Source organism: Miniopterus natalensis, chromosome 17, assembly GCF_054644295.1.
Source record: "Miniopterus natalensis isolate mMinNat1 chromosome 17, mMinNat1.hap1, whole genome shotgun sequence".
NCBI classification, from domain to species: domain Eukaryota; kingdom Metazoa; phylum Chordata; class Mammalia; order Chiroptera; family Miniopteridae; genus Miniopterus; species Miniopterus natalensis.
Window position 1 is genome coordinate 37,073,706 of NC_142097.1, and position 14,864 is coordinate 37,088,569.

At 37.4% G+C, this 14,864-nt stretch overlaps 1 protein-coding gene across 1 annotated transcript in view; it reads right to left on the bottom strand.

The window, feature by feature from the left end:
* Window positions 1-14,864, bottom strand: part of SMURF2 (SMAD specific E3 ubiquitin protein ligase 2) — a 72,175-nt gene that overhangs the window by 35,908 nt on the left and 21,403 nt on the right. The gene's annotated exons all lie outside the window — the stretch shown is intronic.

Consider the following 14,864-nt stretch of genomic DNA (forward strand, 5'->3'; position numbering starts at 1 on the left):
CTGAGGACAAGTAAGTTTATAAATCTGCTATTCTAATAAGGACCCAATCCCTATCTTCCAACAAGATCTGTACTCAGGGTAGCTTGGGGGCAAGAAGAAAATAGTTCTAAGAAGGAAATATGTAAATTCAGGTTTATGTATGTTTTAGGGATAAAACAATTTTATACTGAAGAGAATCATAAATAAGATAAAGCTTTCTTGATACAGATTTTTTTAAACAGCGTTCTATTATTTACTCTGCATCTAAATGCCACAGAAACTTTACAGGAGAGATAAATTAATTACCTTCTAAATCAGCTCAACGACAAGACAGATCTATATCTTCCAAAAATTAAAAGTTAATACCCTGAACTAAATATCCCAAATCTACATTCTCTGGATTACCTTGCATTAAATTGTTACTTATGTGGTGATGGATGCACAACCTTGTGAATGTATTAAAACCACTGAATTGCAGCCCTGGCCTGGCAGCTCAGACATTTGGAGCATCGTCCCATATACCAAAAGGTTTCAGGTTCAATTCCCAGTCAGGGCACATACCTAGGTCGTGGGTTGGATCCCCAGTTGGGGCATATACAGGATGCAACTGATCAATATTTCTCTCTCTCTCTCTTCCTCTCTCTCTAAAAATCAATTTTTTAAAAAAACATTGAATTGCACTGTAAAGGGGTGAATTTTATAGGGTGTGAATTATATTTCAATTAAAATATTACTGCTTATACAGAGCCATAAACTTCATTTCTTTAATTCAAGCTCAATACAAGTGCAGGAAGAACATCAATTTCCATGTATTTATAGTTTAATTTATAAAATATCTATAAAAGTAATGTTTGATTAATTCTACCCACTTCTACTCACAATTTAAATGTTCTGTTCAATTAGTTACAATTACTGGAAGTTTGGTGTGTAAAAATTCATTTAACATTATAAACTTTGGGAATATGTCTAAATATAACTAATCACTTTTAAAGCTCAAAAGTCATTTTGAAAACAGATGTCATTAGTAAATGAATAATATTATCAAGTAGGCACAAGATACTGATTTATTATTCAAAATCTCTTAGAAATAGTTTTGCTTTTCAAGTCATAAAACCTCAATCATGAAAACGAAGGCCATAACTAAGAGTGCCAAGTCACCGACCTGATTTAGAAGCACTCCGCCCTAAACTTCCATCATCATCATATAAACTGAAGAAGAGTACTCAGGATCCATATACACACAATACATATACACACACACATGAATTAGTCTTTAGTATTAGAAGTGGTCCTAGTTCAAAAAATGAGAGGATTTCACATCCTACTTCGGCGAAACAGAAAACATATGCAAATTCTCCCAGCATCTTGTCGCTAAACATGCAAGTTTACAGTTTGGCACTCATTCTTTTTCCGCCCTCCCACTTACCATGCCCACTCTGCTCTCTGCCTGCCGCTACCCGTCGGCCTGTGCTGTGGGTCTCATGCCCAATGCACCGCTTTCACAGGGGCCTGTCTCCCCTCTCCTCTACTGAACAGCCTCATCTGCACTTAAACGTACTCAAGCCTCACCCATGCCTCCTACCTCCAGCCACCATCCAACCTCTCCTCCTCCATAAGGAAACTGCTTGAAAGAACTGTCTACTTGGTGACTCCCCTTCTTTGCCTCCCATTGTATATGGCTTCCTCTCTCACCATTGTCCCTACACTGCTTCTCCAAAGCCCTGGGAACCTAATAACTAAATCCATCCAATGGACACTTCATTCTTTATCACATCTGACCCCTGAGGGGCATTTGCCTCTACTGACTACGCCCTCTTCTGGAACCTCTCTCTTCTTTTGGTTTCTGTTTAACCCCACATCCACCTGGTTTTACACCAGGCATGAAACTCATTCTGTCTTTCTTGCCAGATCTTTTCTCCTATGCTCCACCCATGAAAGTTGAGGTTCTTCATGGTTTTGCCTAGGCCCTCTTCTTTTACTCTATAACCTGAGGAACCCAGATGTCCATCTTTGTAAACCATAGAATTATTTGTAAACTGTTATATGTATGTGTAAGAACTCACATTTTTTCTGGGAGAAAGTTCAGTTTAATAGATTGACAAGGATCTTCCCTCTCAAAATATACATCTGGAGAGCCATTTTTCCATACACTCTCTCTGGTCTCTACCATTTTGATGACGCCTAAATCTAAAAACTCAACCCTTTGCTCTCTCCTGAATTCCAGGTCCACACAGGTAAACTAAATATAACCTCCCAAAATAAAATCCCCATCTTCTCTCTCCCCCAAACTCCTCCAATCTACTTTCTTTCAATAAATAGCCCTTCTTTCCACTCCACTGCCTCAGACAGAAACCTCCATAGTAGCCTCCACTACTCCTCCCTCTCCCCACTTCCCGGCAATTACCAGTTCTAATCAATATCCTTCATCTGGCTATTTCTATTATCAGTGCCACCACCCTAGCCCAGGCACCATCAACTACTGTCTAGATCATTACAACAGCCTCCCAATCAGTCCCCTGCCTCAAGCCTCAATCTCCTCCAATCAGTTCTCCACACTGGACCCAAAGTGATCTTTCTAAAAATATGATTAATCCTTCCATCCATTTACCCTGCTTCTAGTAACATTCCAAAGGTCCTGAAAGCATTCCTTAGAACTATCCTTCCACCTGTGCTCAGTATCTCATACCCAACCTACCACTTTCTCAGGGAACATGTCCCTGTCTCCTCTACTGACCTCTATCCTTAAAACACTCCCAAAGTCTTCAGGCCCAAACTTCACATTGGTTTACAACGCCCTTCTGGCCCTGGCTCATGCTTACCCCTACCTCTGACCTCATTTTTCATCACCATCTCTCCCCTCCAAGCCCCCAAGTTCAAGATCCAGTCATACTTTCACTTTCTTAAATGTACACCATCTTTTACCCACAACCTTCAGGGGCCTGAAACATTTTTCTCAGGCTTCACCTTCTCATCTTTTAGGCCTTAAAAGGGAAGGAAGCCTTTGAGAACATGTTTCTCTCAACTCTCCACCCACTTCTATTTTCACAGGAGACCATTCTCATCACAGGCATTCATCACTTCATCACACTTTATAATAATTGTGTAAGTTTAGAATGCTGCTTATAACTACGGAGGTGGGAAACTCCATACAGCAAAAATCACATCTGCCCCATTTCTTTGTATCTCCAGCACCAAGCACACATTGAGTCAGGCATTTGATGGGCACTCAATAAATTTTTGTTGAATGAATGAAACACTCTTCAAAATAGTCTGAAATAATTTTATTGAAAGGGGGACTTTTATTCTATATGATGGATAAATTACCAATTCTCAAGTAATCATGATTTTGACTTATGGAATCTTATTTTTATTGTTTCCCTTTATTTAAAACATACTCAGGTCACATTTGACAAATTTTCTTTCAAAAATCACAAATAAGATGTTGCTAATATATGAGTAACTTTCAAAGGGCAATTGAAAAATCAAAAGAACAAAGAACTTTAAAATCAGTTTTAAAGTTTATGAAGAGAAACTGAATTTTAGTAACCCAGAGACTAGGAAAGATAATATCAGGGTCCTACAAGAAGTTCACTTACAGGTTAACTTAAAACATAAAGAAATACCAGGATTGGTCAGATTGCTAACCTTAACGCTAGAGATCAAGAGCTCCAGCCAGTTTTTGCTTAAATTATTTTGTACCTAAAAGAAAAAAACTCTCATTTATAAATTTTAAAAGGCAGACTCTCAAACATAATATGAGATGTGGTAATTTATTTGCACAAATAAATTATTTTCACACCTTGGAGGCTTTACTACACTATTCTTTTTCTTGAGAATGTACTCTGGGTACTAGAACACCACACAGTCCATTGCTCTTTCTATCCTCAGTACCAATTATAAGCACTCAGGAAATGCTCAGTGAGTTAAAGACTTTCAATAGGACAAACTATCTGTCACCATAACAAATTCTCAACCAAGGAGGTATATATCAGAATCTCCTGGGGAATGTATGTATTATAATTACATATTATAATATAATTTCATATTTGTAACATAATTTTATATTTATAATTGTATAAATTTGTATTTGTAAATTTACCATTTTTTGTAATAGAAACTATAGGAAGTTGAACCAAGACTGGAAATCATGGAGCTAAGGAGGGGTAGCAGTGTGGATGAACTTTCATTTTAGTTTTCTAAATGATTATTACAGGGGAGAGGAAAAAATAATTTTGAGAAACACTGGACTAAGCTACTGGAAGGGACTGGCAGGAGAGAAAACTTGTAAGGTGGATGGGGCCAGAACAAAGGCTAGGGAGTGTAGAATTTCTCCTAGACAGTTATCAATATTTCAATAACTTTAATGTTTAGTAAGCTTTCTACCAAAGTAACATATACAGAAAGGTGCAAAAATCTTAAGTATATAATTCAATAAATTTTCACTAATTTTTATACTAAAACAAAACATTAAACTGGAATCTAGATATTTATTTAGCAATCATGTGTCAATTTGATTAATGCTAACTACAAAATGTGGCATTACACCAGCACAACGCCATTACTCCAGAATCCATTAGAAACCATGTCTCACATGGCCTGTAGATTTGCACTAGATTAACCTTACTAGACTGCTTTGATCATGTACCTTTCTCAAATTCCTTCAAAGCATTTTTCATTCTTAAGTTTACATTCCCAAAACCTAGCCTGTTCTAGCTATTCTATTCACCCCTTCTGCAGATAGATGGTTTGAAATAGGTACAGATCATAAAAATAAGCTACGGTAGGCCTTGTTTGTATACTGGTAACTCCTATTTCACACAGATGCAGATGTGACCATCTCAAGATGCTTAATGAGAAGGAAGCACTTTCTACATCATTCATGCTTTCATTCACCATTTCCTGAGCACCCAGTTTGTGCCAAGTGCTATGATAGGTTCTGCAGATACAAAAATAAATAAGACATAGTCCTTTGCCCTCAGAGCCTACATGTCAAATATAACTCAAATATTGTTGTTTTCTCAAGAAATGTTTTCAAATTTTGCAAAAATCTCCTTTTAGTAACTTTTATTTGAGGCAGTAACTGGAGGAAACCATTTGCAGAAGTGCAGATGTAATAAATATTACCATTTCACTTAAGTCAATAATTCTTTTCTGGATGGAAAGGAGTTACTACATGCAAAACACTATGTAATAATATCAGAGTATAAATCCCAGCTGTAGAAATAGAATGCTATTGCTGTTCTTACTGAGCTGTACTCATAATGAATGGCTGTCTATGCTTCATCTGAATAAAACTCCCAACTGCTCAGTGTCTTCTTGCCAAAAATTCCCCTTCCTCCTCCAGATTGGAGCTGCATTCCAATTACACTGCTGATTGGAATGAGACTGCTTGAAAGAAAGGGAAAAAAACACTCAGACATCCCGTCTTCCTTCGCCCCACAAAAACAGATTTTATAATACTGTTCCTGCAACTCAAAAGTTGTACAGACTATTTTTGAACAGAGTAGATTTCTCTGGGCTCTCTTTGAACTTATATTATCATTGTAAAATAAAACTGAAGTTCAGGATAACATTCCTATACAAATTCCAACAAGATGGCCTAGTGTTTTAAAAATGTCTACTAATATGCATCCTTCCTGATCCTGGCACATGACGGCAATTTACATCTTTCTGCTCCAAGAAACGACCTCTACCTCAACTCTTAAATGTGAAATGAAAATGAAACAAATTCTACAGAAAATATGTACACAACATGATTTTTATATGTATGTGTTTTAGTTATTGTTACTTGAAACAGGAGCGTTACACAAAGATTCACATTCAAGAGATTTATTATAAAATGTTGCAATGAGCAAAAATATCAGATACAACCCTATGTGCACAATAATCAAATGGTTAAGGATGACAAAGAGCATGTTGAAATATTACACAGCCATTAAAATTATGCAAGTATGTTTACTGACAAAAAAATATTTTCTTAATATGATATTAAGAGTAAAAGTCCAGCCCTGCCAGCGTGGCTCAGCGGTTGAGCATCAACCTATGATCCAGGAGATCACGGTTCGATTCCCAGTCAGGGCACATGCCCAGGTTGCAGGCTTGATCCCCAGTGGGAAGGGAGCATGCAGGAGGCAGCCGAGCGATGACTCTCTCATCATTGATGTTTCTATCTCTCTCCCTCTCCCTTCCTCTCTCTGAAGTCAATAAAGATATATATATATTTTTTTTTAAAGAGTAAAAGTCCATTTACAAATAGTACGTTTAATACAATGTAATTTTAGTAAGAAATGTAAAAAGATTGGATAACATTTATTGAATATTTACTATGTGCAAGTGTACACCAACCACTCTGTGAAGTCAAAAGTATTACTTACATTTTATTTATTAATTTTTGTATTACCTACATTTTAGAAATAAAGAAACTGAAGTCCAGGCATAAAAGACTTGCCAAAGATTACCCCGTAAATTCTAGAGTTTAGATTCCAAGTCAAATTAATCTAATTACAGAACCCAAACTCTTAACCATCATATACAGAATGAAACATAGTCTCTCAGGTCAGCTCTTCCTTTTCAAAGGAACTTAAATGCTGGTTAAAGCAATTATTGGTGATACAGGTTCACAACATGGCTAATAGGAACCTAGGGTGAAGAAGAGCCTTCAACAGATAAGAAGCAATTTTCCTCTTTCAATACATATAATAGTTTACCTCTACAATCGTATTAGACCGCTTTTAACTAAGTATCTTGCTACAGTGCCATTTAATCAAGGAATTTTAGGCAATTCATTTCATGCATGTTGCAAAACAAACTGGGCCTCTCAGTTAAACTTAATGTACTTAGTACGTGGCAGGTAATTAATTTAATTAGTGTATAAGATGATGCATTAGATGATACAGGTTCTACCACAATGAGGTAAATATTCTTACTAAAACAACAAACAATATCAGTATTTAAATATTTCACCAAAGGAAAAACTAGTTCTCAAGTTAACCAATTAAAAATGGCCTTTCTAGCTCACTCATATCAAACATATGAAGATTTTAGTCAAAAAGTTTCCCAACAAGTGTAGTTTTTTAACTGAAAAAAACTGAAACAAGGTTAGGGTGTACAAATAAGCTTTTTAAAAGTTAAGTGCAAGTTTATTAACTTTTTCAACACAAAAGCAATGATCCACTTTGATATAATAAATAAATGCAGATATTATTTCTAGCCACAACTGTACATTTTAACCTTATACTGATCAGAGGTAAGCTTGGATTCCCCAGACTGTGGGAGATAAAATGTAAGCTTGAAATAACTGTAAAGTATGCAGTCTAGGTACCTGGCACATAGCAGGCACAGTGTTGAAGCTATTACTGCAAGAAACTATGGAAGTATTTCAGCTTTGTATCTTAAATCAATATTTCCAACTTGATGATGAAAACAAATAAAAGTACTTTCCTCCATTCATAAGGGTGGTAAATTCACTATGATTTAAGGACCTCCTATGCTGTTTGCAGACTGAACACTATCCTGGCTAGCGCTACTGGAGACTGAGCCACCCCCTCCTCTCCACTGGACACCTTCATTCAAACAGACCCACTTCCTTACTGATAACTGCTCAAGAAATTGATATTAGTATATCTAAATTTAGCCACACAATAACTTTCTTCATCGGAAAACCAAGAGAAAGAAACCTTATTATACAATTCAAGTCCATAGTTGCAAAGAAGCCAGAACACTACATATAGGCAAAAAGATGTACCTCTCTCTGGCCACTCCCAAGTTTCTCTCTACCTTCTTTTTCTATAGCCACTCACAAAAGACAGCATAGTAAAGTGCTAAGCTATAAGCACTATATAAAGTTAAACACTTAAGAGTCAGATGCCTGGGTTTTGCTGTAACTTAACTTGTGACCCTGAAAAACTACTTAATATCTTTTCATCTCAGATATCTCACCTGTAAAAATGAGGATACTATGAGACAGACGCCTCATAGTGGAGGTTTAAAGATTAAATAGATTGAAACACATAAAACACTTGGAATAGTACCTGGTATACAGCAAGTGCTCAATAAATATCAGCTATTATTATTCCTTCTACTCTAAAATTTATAATAAAATTAACCCACTAGGTTGCAAGCATCTTAAAGAGCAAGATACCTGGTGAGAAGCCTGTTTTCACTTGGGCTGCCATACCACAGAGGGGGCTTAACATTTTATCTCCCACAGTCTGGGGAGTCCAAGATCAGGGTGCCAGCAGATTCAATCAATGTCTGGTGAGGGCCCTCTCCCAGTGCTGCAGACAGCTACCTTCTTGCTGTATCCTCACATGGCCAAGAGAAGGATCACCTCTCTTAAGTCTCATAAAGGACACAAGTCCCAATATAAGAGCTCCACCCGAATGACCTAACTACCGCCCAAAAGTCCCACCTTCAAATACCATCAGATTGGGGGTTGGGGTTTAGTATCTAGTAAGCTTTCAGTAAACATTGGTGAGTCTAAATCTGTGTTTAGCCTCACTCCTCCCCTGAGCTGCAAGCCCACATTTCAACTGACTACCACATGCCCACTCTGAAACCTCACCAGCACTTCAAGTTACACTTATTCCAACAGACTTAATCGGCCCCCTAATGATCTAGCTCTCCCTTTTGTCCGCCCTGCTCTGCGAAGTGCACCACACACTCCCACTTTCCAGAAAGCAGCCGTCTTTCTTATCTCTCCCTCTCCCTGGCCACCCTACAGCTAAAGCAGTTGCCAGATTATATCAAGTATCACATCTCTCTCTGTCTATTTCCATTTCCAGTGTTCACATTTAAATAATATATCTATTTATAATGTGCCAAAATAACCCACAGAGTTTCTTGCTTGATCCTTAAAAGTTCGTAAGTTATGTTTTAATATCTTAAGGAAACTACAGCTTAGAGCCACAGGGAGTCCCAACCCGTCCCCAAGTAGAGGAGCATTTTGAATCCAGGCTCTATACTGTTTCCATAGATTACTCACTCAAAAGGCTATCAACGACCCAGCCTTCTCTCATTAACCTCCAGACTGAAAATCTCAACCTCTTTGTTCCCACTAAAAAGCCCAGGACTTTTCTGCCTTTGCCTTTATTCAAAATATTCCTCCCACCTCAAGTTCTCTTATTCTAACCACTGATCCTCAAAATCTTATCCATTTATCAAATTTCAATTCCATGTGAAACCTTCTCTGATTCTCCTTTCTCACAATCTGATTGTGATCTCGCCCTTCCTGTGAACTTCCAACATTTTGACTCGTTTTATATGTCCCTTCTCACCTGCTTGTAACCAAGTTACTCACATGATGTCTTATCCTTCCTTCTATGGCCCAATAAGCTCTAAATTTCTTAGAGACAAACTAGTGACTTTTTAGCTCTCCTACAGTTTATTATGTATCTTACATACAATATGCACTCAACTACTTGCTGAATCAAGACAACCCTCAGGAAACCACTGCCAAGGAGGGTGTCTGCTCATAAGGATGAGCAGACTAAAAGGTGGATATGAAGCCAGGCTCACTCCCACTTCTCTCGACCTCGCCAGTCCTTCTCTTCAAAGCGGGGCTGCTTCCTCACCACCTGTCAGCAATCTGCTTACCCCAGGGCCCAGCTACCTACTGGCGCCCTTTCCCAACACCAAACATCTCAAGGAGCCTTCTCTCTAACGCACAATAAAAAGGTATATTGTCATATAATGTTCTCCAATTATATTAACCCTATTTCTACGACAATGTAAACAAGGATAACTCCTTGGTCTTCGGCATCCTTTCAACCTCTAAAAAACTGTAGTCACTCAAATACTTGATGATCTGCTCTAATAGAGCAAAGTGGCTGCCAAAGACACTTAGTTTCCCAAACAGGCTCCATTGTAAACACAAGCCACTCACTAGTACAAATAGGAAAAAAGACAACTATAAAAAGTTATAATTTATAGTAAAAAATACTTCTTTATAACTTCATACTTTTGAAGTATTTCCTGGGTTGGTAGGGAATTATTAAATTTAACAAACTTTTACTTTATAATAATTTTAGATTTACAGAAAAATTAAAGATAGTATAGTGTTTTCATACACCCCACACCCATTTATCCCATTATTAGTATCTTACATTAGTATGGTACATTTGTTACAGTTTAATGAACTAATATTGACACTGTATTAACTAACGTTCATATTTTATTCAGATTTCCTTAGTTTTCACATCTTTTATCTGCTCCAAGATCCCACTGAGGACACCATATTACATTTAGTCATCATGTTTCCTTAGGCTCTTCTTAGCTATGACAGTTTCTCAGATTTTTTATTGTTTCTCAGACTTGTTATTAATGACCTTGACAGTTTTTAGGAATACTGGCCAAGTGTTTTGTAGAATGCCCTCAATTAAATGTGTCTGATTTTTCATGATTATTCTAGGTTTATGGGTTGTTGGAGGAAACCCACAAAGGTAACAGTATCATTCTCACAATGTCATATTAAGGGTACATACTATTGACATGACTTACCACTGTTGATACTAACCTTGACTTGACTCAAGCTGTGTTTTTAAGGCTTCCCCATTATAAAGTCACTCTTTTACCCTCCTTTCCATACTGTACTCTTTGGGTGGAAGTCACTATGTGCAGCCCACACTGAAGAACCAGGGAATCATCCCCCCCACCCTTAATATTGGAATGTCTACATAAATTATGTGGAATTCTGCATGGGAGATTTGTTTGCCCTCTGCCATTTATCTATGTTTTTTAATCGTCTATTTATATCAGTATAGATTAATAAATATTTATTTTATACTTTGGGTTATAATCCAATACTACTTTATTTTATTGCTCAAATTGTTCTAACTTTGGTATTGGGAGCTGTTACAGTTGGTTCCCGGGTTCCTGTGACATGCCCACATCACTGGGGAGGAAGAAGGCACACTTCCATACTTTATGACTCTAGAAAATGCTCTAGGCTTATCTTGTATGTTCCTTTGCCCAGCCCCAGAATCAATCATTTCTCCAAGAAGACCTGGGAATTACCAAATTTAAACATCCATAAAGACCCACAGTTTTCAAATATAAACATTTAAGCCAATTAATTAACCCTTCAGTTCCTAAGGTATTCCCCAACTACAACATTAAACTCCATGAGGCCAAGAACTTAATTTTGATCTCCACTGCATCCCCAGAGCCTTAAAAAACCATGCACAGAGTACACAATTCAATAACTGCTATAGATACTGAAGTCTCAGAAATTCTCAAGCCTCTGTAAGAGGGCTCAGGATTGAGTCTCAGCATAACTTGCCATTCCAAGGGAATCTGCCTAGATTTGTCATGTTTAGACTCCTGTTCTAACATCGCTATGTCTAATTCACTGCATTGTTTTACAGTAAACAAAAGGCTTCCTTTTTCCACTGCTCCTCCCTCTTACTCCACTGCAAGCCAAAACTGTGTTAAGTATTCCCCCGAAAAAATTTCCAGTGCAAGGGACTCATGCATCACATTTCCTAGGTTTTTTCTATAATGGCATATTGCCATTTACATCATCCTGTCCAAGCTCTATTCAGATGATCGTCTTAACTTGCTATGTGGAGTTTAAATGAAAGGCAGAATGCCAAATTCTTATCAACACTGGCAGAAGAAGCACTGCTGACAATGAAAGTGCCAAAAATCTACTGATACCTGTTTATACATAATGCCCCCTCAAACACCCAGCTAGTATGCATGTAAAATAAAGCACCTGAAACCTACCGATGTCTTTTTATAAATCTGTAATATGTAGAAAGGAAAAAGCATAAGCTAAACAGAGACTGTCTTATGTGTACAGGGTCTGATTACAATTTGAAGGCATGTTTCTACAGCCTATCCAAATACATGCAAAAATAAGCCAAGATTATAATGGGATGGTTCTACTAAACTTTTATCTACAATATAATTAAAACATTCACTAAATAATTTGGGATTTCCATGCCCCTGAGTGACTTAAGCTGAATCTAATTTAAAGGACTCAGAAGCAGATGACTCCAAGAAACACACAACTTGCCCCAAAACCGCAGATCAAGCTTATGACTACATATACTAACAGATGCTGCACAAGTTTTGGAACAAAACATAGAATTACATGTTCTTAAAAAAAAAAAAAAAAAAGACTGTTATAGTACTTTTCTGGTAATTTAACTCAAATATGAAGTGATATTGTTTTCTCTTAGTATAATGAAACTGAGCTTAACTAGGTTTAATTTCTTCTACACTTCAAACGTATGTTTTCAGGTTAGCCTGTGCATTGGCAGCTAACTACACACCATCATCTCAAGACAGGCACATATGTATATACTCAAGACACATGCACAGACCACTTCTGGTCAGTCCACTCCTACCTAATCTGACCAACAAGTCCATATGTCACCAGCCTATCATCATCACTCAGGGGCTTGCTTTCCTAATCTAAACCAGAGATATCTCGAGGTCTTCCGGCTACTTCATTTCTCCTTCCCAAAAAGTTGTCCCCCTGAGCCTACCTAGACTCTGCTAGATCAGGTTCCTTGCTTGGCAATAAAACTTCATTCAATGCTCCATTTTTGTTCTCTACTAGTCTTTGTTTTTCCCTTTAGTAACTGTTTCTAGGGTTCCCTACTATTAAATTGTTATTCATCTTTCCCTCTCCCCTTCAAGTTTAACAGCATCACCAATCCACACAGTCATCAAGGAAGCCTAGAAATTTATCCGTCATCCATACACTTTCCATAGCAAATTTTCTAAAACAGAGCTCAGACTACATCATTTACTTGCTTAAAATCCTTCAATGGCTTGTCAAAACACCTAGCAAACACAGTGCTTTATAATTTGGTCCCCCAGCCTAATCTCCTCATATGCTCACAAGTACCCTTCGTCCACTATACTCCTTCAACACGGTATGCCTTCTTCACTATTCAGCTTACATACCTGGCAAAATCCTACTAATCCTTAAAAATGGAGCATAACCACCACTTTCCAGCAAAAAGATCCTTAACACCTACTCAGACCTCCACCAACCTGGCCAAGTTCACTTTTCCTTCTTAGTCTTCTCCTGGTACTGTGTTTATCTGTATCATATTAAAATATCACACTGTAAGCTGCCTTAAAAACAAAGGTAGTATCTTCTTAAACCACTTCTCCTACCACAATGCCTGACACACAGCAAGTACTCAATAAATAATTCTTTACTGAATGAATGATATTTGGCATGTTAGACTGTCACTACTTTAATGGTATGATCTGTTTCTCTTCCTCCCCCCCCCAGCTTTATTGAGACATAATTGACATATAACATTGTATAAGTTTAAGGTGTACAATGTGATAATCTGATACACATATATATTGCAAAATAATTACCACAATAAGGTTAGTTAACTGAGGTCCATTTCTTAAGGGGGAATAAAACCGTTGGTACGTAGATGCTATCTTCTAGGCATTATCTTTTATATAAACTGTCCTTTCAGTCTCACAAAAATCATATGAGGTGCATATAATTTTACTGATGAGGAAATTGAGACTCAAGAGTCTCAAAACTACCAAGTGGAATAGAAAGATTTAAAATTCAAAATGTTCTCAGTTCAAGATCCATACTCTTTTCATTACATTTTGCAGTTTATAGGTAAAATCTAGAGACAAAATAGCTCCCCTCATGTACTGTAGCAACTTCATCTCTACCCAAAATATCACTATAAATTGTAAAGAATATTTAAGAACACTTAAAGCAAATTAGAGCAATTATCACTGCACTAGAATTAAAAGGAAAACCAGGCCAAGGTAAACCACAAGTTTCTAAAAGAGATGAAATTTGTAAAGGAATGAACTGATGGGCTGGGAAAGAATCTTAGAGGCTGGGATTGATGTCCTAGGGCAGAATCTTGAAGAAGACTTTTTAGTAACACTGCAGTAGAAAGAAAGGCTAGAGAGTGAAGAAAGGCTAGAGGTAAGTGAATTTTAAGAAAAGAGGCTGAGATAAATCACATTAATAGAATTTTAAGAACATAGCGAAAGGAAACAGAAAGCAAACAGAAAGAAGTAGGAGCACAGAGGCCAGGAAAAACAATCTAACAAACAGGTAAACTATCCAGAACCAAAGAAAGTCTACTCAGAAACCTCCTACAGGAAGAGCCTAGAACACCCACCAAGGAAGGCTGCCTTGACACACGAGTTTTGGCCTAAGTCTATAGGAAATGCATTTGATGAGGTGACTGCAAGAAAAATACTCATCCAGAAACCTAGGCTACTGGTAGAGAAAATAAAGGCTTAGGCCCAGGAGAAGATATAGAGAAAACTTATGAGAATAACGCTTAAGTGTAGTCAGGTTTAGAAGAATGACCAGGGAAATCACAAAAGGTATCTGGAAAGAGCTATTTGATATCTGAAACAAGTATCAACCCGAGAGACATGAAATTACTTTGTATTTCAACTATATGTAGTTTGAACCCAGAAATGCTCCCATAATATGAAGATTAGCTGTAAACCAGACCTCAGTGAACAGGGTGGTTTTACAAAAGAAGACAATGAATGACAAGGAAAGACCAGCCACTTGAGGTGACTGGAGGAAATGAATAATCATCTGCTTTTGCCCTTAGGCAGTGAAATATAAAATTAATGCAGATTAAGTGGGCAGCAAAAATCTTAGAAGTTTTTGTTTGTTTTATAAGAGGCTTCCAAAGTCTTCACACCTCCATCAAGTAGAAAACCACTTCACTTGAAGAGATTATCAGTCAACTGGGAATTTCTAAAATACATGATGAGCCCACTCAAATTGAATGCCACAAAAGGTGCTACTCTGCAAGTGAGCAGAGAGCTAATCTGCCAAAACACAAGAAATTAGTTCCTGCCACCACACCCAAACTGGTGCAACAGGTTGGTGTCAGCAGTAAGGCAGAGCTATCTGT